Below are 8420 nucleotides of genomic sequence, written 5' to 3'. Positions count from 1 at the left end.
GGCACAGGACCGGGCTCGGCCAGCCAGTGGACTTTGAATCAGTCACTAAAGGCTCAGGGAAATAGGTACAGCGAGATTGGCCTCCAAGGGGTAGCAACAGTGCAGACTGGTGTGTCCGTGGACATTGACGATGGTGGTGGCAGTGGTGATGGCAGTAACATCTTGGTCACTCCAGTTCTGTGACCCAATTGTGGGTATGGTTACGTAGTCACTGAGCCTGATTTTCCAGCCCTCCCTCCCAGGTACTACGTGAGCCACCAGTACCCTTGAATTCCTTTGCTGCTGAAATCAGCCACGCTCCATTTCTGTCCTGTGTAACTTTGAACTACTGATACCCACGCATGCATGCCCCAACAGCCAGAACCCCGGAGGAAGGACGTGGTAAATGGCAACCCCAACCACTTCCCCGGCAACTGTGTGTCAACGAAGATTATCTTGATTGTAAAAAAGCAAAACGAAACAAAAGCAAAGCTTTGAGTTGACAAACAAAGGGAAGTGTTTTATTGTGGGTCCAGGGGAGCCTGAGCGGGTGAGGTTAGATACAGACACTCACCAAGAAACCGGTTTTTCTCTGGCTCTTTTTTTATGTCTTTCTTGCTGTCAAGTTCACTTTCAGCCCCTTACGTAGGCCTCTGCAACCACCGGCCCTCCTCTTACAGCAACGAAGTGGCTACAATAGTTCTTGACCTCACATCCCCTCACACAAAAGAGGGTCTCTTCTATCAGCTCCCTCGCAAGTCCTGGGGTGCCCCTATGGAGTCACCTGCCTGTCCTCTCACACAACAGGATGGCAGGAAAGTAAGATAAGCTGATTTGCTGAAGCGAATCAAAGCCCCTCCTTGGAGCTGAATCTCCACAAACCACAGGGTGAGAATGGAACCAGTGGAGATGTCTGCGAGAAAGTCAGCTGACTGTTAGTGGGAAGAGGGGCATGGGTGCCTGAATGTTTGGGGGACTCAGACATCTGGGGCGTGGCTCAGCTGGACCAGTCTCCTTTTCTCTTCCTGCCTCGGTGGCCAGGTCTGCACCACGGTGGAGGGGGGTGCATGCTGGACCTTTTCACCTTGGTCATCTACAGGTCTGTGGGTCTCAGATGAGGGGGTGGCATCACCTCCCGTCCGTGACTGCGGGAACTGAACTATCTGCCTAAAATTCACATGTCAAAGCCCTAAGCCCCAGTACCTCGGAATGGGACTGTATTTGGAGATAGGGCTTTAAAGAGGTGATAAAGTTAAAACGAGGCCATTGGGGTGGGACCTAATCCATCTGACTGGTGTCCTTATAAGAAGACATTAGAACCTACAGAGAGACACCAGGGGCACATGTGTTTGCACAGAGCAAAGGCCCTGTGAGGACACAGTCAGAAGGCAGCCATAGGTAAAGCCAAGGAGAGAGGCCTCAAGAAAAACCAAACCTTGACCTTGGACTTCTTGCTTCCAGAAGAGTGAGAAAATAAATTTCTGTTGTTTAAACCACCCAGTCTGTGGTACTTTGTTATGGCAACCTGAACTGATAATAACAGTAGCCATGAATTTGGAACAAAGCATTCTGTGAGGGGAGAGGGTCAGTCTGGCCAGGTGTCCGTCCTCGCTCTGCCTCTCACTGGTTGTGTGACCCTGGACAAGGCGCTCTACTTCTCTGAGCCCAGCAGCATACCCGGAGGAACACGTTCTGTAAAAATGGTTGTTCTGTCAACACTTTCTACTGCAGACATGGTGATTGTCAAGAGCATGACCAAAAGATGTTCAAGGGAGCAGGGGGAGAGCTAGGGCCAGCCTACCCATCACGCTACAGCATCAGTAGTCAGACTTTGAGCCACGTGAGGGGTAGTCAAAGGGCAGTGTGCCCCCCTCCCCTGGGCCAGTGGCAGGGTCCTCTCAGCCCCACATGCCCCACCTCTAGATCCTGCCCTCAGCACCTGGGGACGGAACTTTTTTGAGGTTCCCTCTCCCAGGTGATAAAATGTGGCTCGTGCTTCTGCTGGAGCCCCAGATTCCCCATCGGAAAAAAATGAGGACAAGAGCAGCACCTACTGAGTGGAGTTGTTGTAAATATTCAATAGGATAATAAATGTAAAGGGTTTAGCACAGCGCTTCCTACTGAGTAAATGCTCAGAGTGAGTACGAAGGCCATTGTAATTCGCTGGGCTCAGACCCTATAAGGCAAAAACACTAAGCTTGCCCGAGAGTTAGAGCCATTCTAGGTTTCCTAAATACACCATCACCCACACACAAACCCCACCCCTGGGAGCTGGACCACCCTCTTCATTGGTCTCTCTTACTTAGCTCCATTCCAACCTCCACGTGGCAGCCAGAGCGATCTTTCAAAACGTCCCTAAACGTGTTCCTTCCAGCGGAAACTGCCCCCACCTCTGCACATTTCCCTTGTCCTTGGAATCAAGATCAAGTTCGCCACGTGGCTTACCCCACCTGCAGTGATCAGACCCCTGCCCTCCCCTCCAGTCTCATCTCCACCATACTCCCACCAGACTGAACTCTTTAGTTCTTTAAATGTACCATGCCTGCCCTCATCCCTGGGGCTTTGCCTGTCCCCTCTGCCTGGAATACACTTGTCCCACCTCTTCACTTGGCCAACTCATCCTTCAGCTTCAAGTTGGATGTTACTTCTTCTGGGAAGCCCTCTTGGCCTCTGAGCCCAAGTAGGGGGCCTCCTCTATGCTCTCGTGGTCCAGAGCTCCCATGTTGAATTGAAATTACCTTTGTACCTTTCTGCTTTCCTGCTACACCGTCAACTCTATGAAGGCAAGAACTGTGACTTTTTCATTCACCGCTGAATTTCGTAGGCCAGCATGGGGCCTGGGCTATTACAGGCCCTCGATAAACATTTGCTAATTGTATTCATTTCCTATTGCTGCCAAAACAAATTACCACAAATTTAGCACCTTAAACAACATAAATTTATTATTTTACAGTTCTGTAGGGCCATCCTATTGAGAGCGGGTATAGGTCAAAAGTCTGACACAGGTCTCACCCTCTCTGGAGGCTCAAAGGGAGGATCGGTTTCTTGCCCTTTTGGCTTGTTGGCAGGATTCAATTCCTTACAGGTTAGGGGACTGACAGCTTCCTCGCTGGCTGTCAACTGAGGGCAATTTCTAGCTTTTGGAGGCCACACACATTCCTTGGCTTGTGGCTGCTTTCCTTCATCCTCAATGCTGGTGACAGTAGGCTGAATCCCTCTGATGCTTCAAATCTCTCCTTATTCCAGCTCATCTCTCAGAACCAGGCAGGAAATGGTTTTCACTTTCAAGGACCCATGTGATCAAATTGAGTCCACCTAGATAATCCAGGATAATCTCTCCATCTCTGGGTCTGTAACCTTAATCACATCTGCAAAGTCTCTTTTTCCACGTGAGGTAACACATTCACAGGTTCTGGGGATTAGGACGTGGACATCTTTGGGGAGCTATTATTCTACCTAATACACTAATAAATGAAAGTTATCGAAAAATCAGCGAGATGGAGAAACAAGCTTGAATGAAGGCAGGCCACCCACAGCTAGGGATTTGGGCCTGGCACGGTGCCTGCTGTGTGCTGCCAGGAGGGTGCAGGAGCTGAGCGTGGGACCCGGGGGAGGTAGGAGGAAGCGGGACAGGAAGGCCCTTCTCCCTGAAGGTAAGGATCAGAGTAGAACTCTTTGGGGTCAGTGATGATGCAGGGTCAGGAAGATTTAAAATTCCAAGCCGAATGGCAGGGATGAGTTTAACTTCCTTCAGACTAGAAACTGATTCTTCTCCCAATTATTATCCAGGTTTTAAGTAGACTCCTGGCCCTATAAAATACAAATAATGTCAACTAAAACCACCATCCCTTCCCCTGTGGAGAGCTCAGGGTGCTTCCTGGATGCCTTCCTATAGCCAGGGTATACCTCTCGCTAGTCACTCCTGGATCTAAGCACCAGCTTATACAACATTTTTTCACTTTCTGTCCCTGTACCTCATCATCTCCAAAAGAACTTGACCTTTTTTTTGATGTGCGCGTACACATACACACACACATCACTCCTGCAGGGCCTTTGTGGGTCTAACAGCCTTTATTGAAAGTCTAAGATGACAGAGGGGGCTTTAACATCATAAGCATCCAAGCAAAAAAAAAAACAAAACAAAAAAAACAACACAAAACTCCTTAAATTTACGTATTAAATATCCTTTATCCTAAGTGAACTTTCATGCTTCCCCCACCGGAGGTTTCTCACTGGCCACACCACAAAGCTCCCTGGACTCTTGCCATCTTGCAGACTTCTTTAACCCTTTCGTCCTTCCTCTTCACCTCGCCTCCCAATTGGGCCCTGTGAATTCTTCTCACTTCAGTATACAGAGTAAGGGCAATATATAGCGATTCTTGGCCCCAATCCTTTACCCTTCCCTGTATCCTTTTACCATATGACTTGGCAGTTCCCCCATAAGAAGTGGACTTTCCTACCCCTTGACCATGGGCTCAGCCGTATGACTTGTGCTGGCCAGTAGGATGTTAACGGAAATGACAGAAGCATGAAATGTGCTTGCACAGGGAGGCTTGATCTCTTGCACTCCTGTATCCCACGGGCAGAACCTCTCTTGGGTAGCTACTGTCCCTTCAGCTGGGCCCCAGAATGAAAAACATTTGGGTGGACCTGAGTCCAACCTGCATTGAGGAATCAGGCCCAGCTGGACCCACAGCTTGAAGCACGCTGCCCAATTAAGTCCAGCTGAAATCAGCCAACTCTTAGCTGACATGCAGACACACGAGTGAGAATAACTTGTTTTAAGGCCCTGAGTGTTGGGGTAAATTATATACAGTCTTATCGATGTTGCCAGATACCTGTCAGTTTTATTAGTCTTCCAAAAATCCAATTTTAGGCTTTATTAATCTTCCCTATTATGTTTCCCTTTTCCATTTAATTAATATATCTTCTTATCTTTCTTATGTCTTTCCTTTCATTTTCCTTGGGTTTATTTTGTTCCCTTTTTTCATTCTTTAAGGGATTAACTCATTATATTTACGCTTTTCTTCTAAGAATTAGAGGATATAAATTTCCCTCTTAAAACTCTTTTCTCTGATAACCCAGATTTGGAATGTGGTATTTTCACTATCTGTCAATTCTAAATATTTTAAAATTTTCATTATGATCTTTTTTAACCTGTTCATTATTTTCATGTATGTTTTTAAATGTCCAAATATAGAAAATATTTTGACTTGTGAGAATGTAAAATGATACGATCACCGTGGAAAACAATTTGACAATTTCTTAAAAAGATGTATGTGTACAGTAATCCTACTCATAGGTATTCATGAAAATGAAATGAAAACTTAAACCTATACATGAATATTTATAGTGGCTTTACACATAATTACCAAAAACTGGAAACAATTCAAATGTTCTTTAACTGGAAAATGGATAAACAAACTGTGATATATCTATATAATACCACTCAACAATAAAAAGGAATAAACTGCTGATATCATCACAACGACATGGGTTAATCTCAAATGCATTAAATGCTGAGTGAAAGAAATCAGACTCAGAAGGCTACATGCTACATGATTCCATTCCGGAAATGGCAAAACTACAGGGACAAAAAACAGATCGGTCATTTCCTGGGGTGAAGGTAATCCACAGGGTAGGAGAAAATATTTCAAATTACATATCTGATAAATAACTTACATTCATAATATATAAACAACCTCAAAACTCAACCATTAGAAAGGAAACCATCAGATTTTAAAGGGGGGGTGGGCAAAAGATTTGAGCAAACACTTCTCCAAAGAAGATATGTCGATGGCAAACGTGTACATGAAGAGATGTTCAATGTAATTAGTCATCAGAAAAATGTAAAATAAAACCACAGATATCACAACATAGTTATTAAAATGGCTTTTTAAAAAAGGTGTCAATACCAAGCATTACTCAAATATGGGGTGGACAGCACAGATGAATTCCACAATCTCCACTAGGATGATGAATTTGTCCATTTCTTTTTATAGTTGCATCAGATTTTACTCTAGATCATAGTTAGAAGCTATAATATTATATGGATACAATTTAGAATTATTATGTACTTCTGGTAAGTTGAACCTTTCTTATTGTAAAATAACCCACTTGTATTAGTCATCTTTCGCTAAGTAACCGAATGAGAGCATGGATCATGCACTCGCTCTTAAAGCACCGACTTGCAAGTGACACATTTCATATTACATTAGTCAAAGAAAGCCACGTGACCACACCTAAGTGAAAAATCTCAGTGGTTTACAACAATAAAGGTTAGATTTTCACTCATGTTATTCATCCTATGTGGAAGTACTACCCATTTCTTCATTCTATGTTATCTGCATTCAAGGATCCAGGCAGAAAGCATGTCCCCGTCTGGAATATGATCTTGTGGCAGAGAGAAAGAACAATGGTTCTCACGGCTCAGCTCAGGAGTGCGCACGTAACTTCCATTCACATTTCAGTAACCAGGTCTGGAGTTCAGGCCTCCTTCAGGGAGGGACAGCAAATTATTAAGAACGATAACACAACTACCGCACCATTTCTCACAATGCTTTTTGCCTTAAAGTCTATTTTGTCCAATGTTAATATAGCTAAAGACCCAGAAGAATCTCTTTACCAATCTTTTACTTCAAATTTTCTGTCTTCGTGTTTTAAACAGTGTATAGTTTGATTTTTTTTTAAATCTGGTGTTATAATTTGTCTTTTAACTAGAAAGTTTAGATTTTTAAAAAATATATTTATTGTGATTACTGATACATTTGAATTTACTTATTCACTTTCTTTTGTGCTTTGTATTTTTTCCACTTTTTGTATTCTTGTTTTCTGTCTTTATTTCCTTCCCTTTTTTCTCTCTTTCCTTCTTTTTTTAACATGTTATTTTTCTTCTTCTGGTTTGGTCGATGTCTATTTTTTATTCTTTCAATGGTAAACCTCGAAATTTTAACATTCGTATTTAATTAAAAGTCTAACGCTAATCAATATTTTTATGGACAGTGCAAAGACATTACGTTGATCGAATTAATGGCTCCAACTCTTCACTTTCTCTGTATATAAACCCTTTGCTATAATCCCTCATAGCTCCCTCCTACTCTACGCTGGACTCAGCCACGTGACTTGCTTTGGCCAATGACATGTAAGAAGAGTCTTGAAAATGTGCTTCTTCGTTTCCATTTGCTCTTTTGTGTCCCTGCCACTGCAATGAGAACTTGTCCAGACTACCTGGCTGGTGAGTAAGAGACATATATAGGAGAATCTAGGCCCACAGCCAGGGCCACCCTAGATCAGCTGACCCCAGACTTGGAAGTAAGCCCAACCAAGTTCAGCAGAGCTTCCTAACCCACCTCAGGCAGACACCAAGGTTTGTGAACCATAAACAAATATAGTTGTGAGCTCCTGAGGTTTTGTGGCTATTTGTTATGTAACAGATAACAGATGTACACTTTATAATGTTCTAACTTCAATAATCCTCGTATATTTTATATACTACCATTCCATTATTTCACTTCTACCTTTTGAAGCCCACAAATTATAAATTGTTCTCATTTCTTCCCTTGATGGTTGTTTATAATTACCTATGTTTACCATTTTCTTTGCCCACCCATCCTTATTGCTCCTCAGAGCTTCCTCTTGGGATCATTTTATTTCTTCCTAAAATATATCTTCTAAAAGATCCTTCAGTTAAATTCTGCCGGAAGTAACTCTTTAGTTCTGGTTATCTGAAAAGTGTTGTTTTCGTTCTTGAAACATTGTTTGCTAAGTATACAATTCTAGGTAGACAGTTGTTTTCTCTCATCACATTAAGGCTCTTATTTCATTAATGACATTATTCCATGCTATTATGCTCTCATTCTTGCCTTTGAACAGTCAGGAGTTGGTATCACTGTCAATTCCTTATAGATTACCTGGCTTTTTTCTCTGTCTGCTTTTAAAATCATCTCTTGTGCTTTGGTGTTCTGCAGTTTCACCGGACTAGATCCAGGTTTTTTTTTTTCCTATCCTACTTGGAATTCATTTCGTCTCAAGATTCTTATCTTTCATTGATTCTGGAAAATTCTCAGCCTCATTATTTGAAAATTGCCTTGCTCACATTTACTTTATTGTCTCCTTTAACGTAACTGATAAGCATATGATAGACTTTCTCGCTCTTATCCATTTCCTTATCTCTCTGGGATGCCTTTTGGGTTGTTTTCTTCAAATCTATCTTTTAGTTCACAAATGTCTCAACTGTATCTAATTTGGTATTTAACTCTTCCAATGAGCTATACATTTAAATGGACCTGCATCTGCTGCTTGTCCTTTTTATTTTCTTATGAGTTTTGTGGTTTTTGATTGTGAGTCCATATTCACTTGGAAAGCCTATCTGTGGGAATTCTTTGAGACCCATGCTGACAGTTCTTCCAGAGAGAACTTGTGTTTGCTTTGGTCAAGTACCA

The sequence above is a fragment of the Pteropus vampyrus genome, unplaced genomic scaffold (genome assembly GCF_000151845.1).
Source record: "Pteropus vampyrus isolate Shadow unplaced genomic scaffold, Pvam_2.0 Scaffold95, whole genome shotgun sequence".
Taxonomy (NCBI): domain Eukaryota; kingdom Metazoa; phylum Chordata; class Mammalia; order Chiroptera; family Pteropodidae; genus Pteropus; species Pteropus vampyrus.
Note: the sequence above shows the minus strand (reverse complement) of the source record.